The sequence below is a fragment of the Poecilia reticulata genome, linkage group LG2, assembly GCF_000633615.1.
Source record: "Poecilia reticulata strain Guanapo linkage group LG2, Guppy_female_1.0+MT, whole genome shotgun sequence".
NCBI classification, from domain to species: domain Eukaryota; kingdom Metazoa; phylum Chordata; class Actinopteri; order Cyprinodontiformes; family Poeciliidae; genus Poecilia; species Poecilia reticulata.
Genome location: NC_024332.1, coordinates 32,971,182 through 32,973,761, shown reverse-complemented (window position 1 = coordinate 32,973,761; position 2,580 = coordinate 32,971,182). Strand labels below are relative to the sequence as shown.

At 38.6% G+C, this 2,580-nt stretch overlaps 1 protein-coding gene across 1 annotated transcript in view; it reads left to right on the top strand.

The window, feature by feature from the left end:
- kcnj3a (potassium inwardly rectifying channel subfamily J member 3a) overlaps positions 1-2,580 on the top strand; it is a 44,319-nt gene that overhangs the window by 37,887 nt on the left and 3,852 nt on the right. The window lies entirely within an intron of this gene.

Sequence of the window (2,580 nt, the reverse complement as noted above, 5' to 3'; positions counted from 1 at the left end):
TTAAGGAAGAGTTCACAGCTTTCCAAACACCTTTGATCAATTCAGGTTCTTTGTAATGAGCGTTTTAATATCATGGCACAGAGCTATGCTGTATACCAGCCTACCCTTTGTTTGGGTGATGCCATGYGCAGCTATTTTTGTCTTTTTCCAACTTTGTGCACACCTTCCTGATAGCGTGGGACGCAGGACCTTTCTACCACCCACAGAGGCATTGCTCTCTCATCCTAGGATGGAGAAGAAAAGCAGGTAAACAGCATGGTAGATGCAGAGTGCTTGTTGTAGCAACAAGAGGAAGAAATATTGCTAAATGGCGGCGTGTACACGGTGGGCTGGATCACACGTTTGACACGGTTCCCTCTTGGCGCTCCCGGCATTTTTCCTTTGAAATGCACATTATGTTTGGTGTAAGATATGGAATCTTTTTGTGCCAGAGGGGTCAAGTAGAGTTATGAGGCGTTGTTAYTAATGTCAGATTCAAGTCCAAACTCTTCTATGATTTCATCAAGCCAAGTCGAAAGTCATAAAATTTGTGTTTCGAGTCTGACTCAAGGCACATGTCCAAGGCACATGACTTGAATCCACACCTGTRAAAAGTGACCATTTCCACATTTACATACCTCACAAATGACCACAACACATTTGTGTGACATAGACTCTGCTCYGTTTTTACTATTATACAAACTTGTATGAAACGACTATTCTGTTTATAGTGAAATCAAATGAGCAAACATGTTGTATATTTTATATACGTTATATTCACCTCTCTGTCTGATTCCACCACTCAAAACATTTCAAGAGGAAGAAAATGTTTTGTCCAACTTTCCTTCTAGGTCTTCTTGTATAGACAGTTCTAGCCATTGCCTAATACAGCCTTKCATCACACAACTATAGTAAATGTAGGTRGATTGTTTCTSTCCCATGTGCGTAAACCTGAGGTAGAATTCAAAACTGCACTTGTTTACGAAGTTGGAACAAAAAAATAAAATTATTTCTACTGAACAAGACACAGATATGTGTGCAATACTTAGAAGAGTGAATGATAAAATGTTTTGATGTCAAATAAGCTTTATGAAAAGATATACGATGAAACGGAAAATTCAAACGGTCCATTTTTGACCCRTGTTGTGCATTTGAAAGGTAGGGATACAAACATGCTTTTTATATTCAAGAAGTAAAAAAGGCAAAACACCACATGTGATGGGATGATGTAGTAGCACTTTCAGAATCCATTGCTGATTTTCCGCAAGACGTTAAAAACAGATTTTTACAGCTGAATGTTAATATTATGAGACTCRCAGGGCTTTGCTTTAAGCAGCAGTGTGTAATATTAGACAGCTACAACAGGAGCTGCTGAATATCGTTGATGAGTAATCACTAACAAGCCTCCAATAAGTTTGCATGAAAAGATGTTTGTGTTGACTAATTTTAAAGACAGGGTTTGCTAACTGTATTAATTTCCTTTTGTGGATATGAAGGGCGGTTTGTCGCAGGGGTTTAATGGAATAAATGTTTCTTCACAGGGGGAGCATTTATTCCAAATTTATCATGGTGTGATTTGGAGCAGACATAAACACTCAGATGAAACAACCAGCACATGCAAAACAGGACGTTTTGTTTTCAATTTGTTCTTTAAAATGGACACGATTGAACAGTTTAACCTGAAATATTTTAATGGATGTGCAAAATTCCTAATGTAAAATTTAAAGGCTTTTGCATGAGTTTTAATTTGCCTTTGTTGTATCAAAAAAAGTTAAATGTTTTTCTGTGGACATATTCTGTGATAATGTAGTACTCACGGGGAGTACTGACTATCTTAATCCATCATCTTTTGTAGCTAGAAGCCAAGCTTAAGATGTGAACTGAAAAAGCAAGTAGCATAAAAGGTGATGTGAGGAAAAATCTGTTTCTGCAGTTACTTTTTTTCTTCTGAGAACCTTGTTTCTTTACTTTAATATCACAAAACGAAACTTTTTATCTTTACACAATAGGTAAGCCTTAACCTGTAGCACTCCAATGCAAAGTTATTCATACTTCTTCATATTTTGTGTTGTTACAAAAGCAAGGTTTTACAGGTTTATGGCATTCAACCCTTATCTTTGCGGCTGTAAACCTTTTAGGGCGTCTCTTTACCTGCACATTCAGAAACTGAAATTCATCCATCCATCCATTTTCTTACACCCTTGTCCCTCAGTGGGGCCGGGAGGGTTGCTGCCTATCTCCAGCTAGCGTACCGGGCGAGAGGCGGGGTACACCCTGGACAGGTCGCCAGTCTGTCGCAGGGCAGAAACTGAAATTGCTTTGTCTATTATTTTGTTTAATTTCTTCTTGAAATCCCTCTATTTGGTTCACTTCATCTTACCATCAACGTTGACYGGCTTCTCTAGCTYTACTGAAGAAAAGCAACCCCACAGCYTGATGCTGCCAGCACCATGTTTCACCACAGAGATGAGGTGTTCAGGGAGATGTGGAGTGTTAATTTTATACCGAACAAAGTATTTGTCTGCAGCTCAAAAGTTCCATTTTGGTTTCATCTACCAGAGTACCTTCTCTCATTGTGAATTTTTGTGTGTGTGTGTGTGT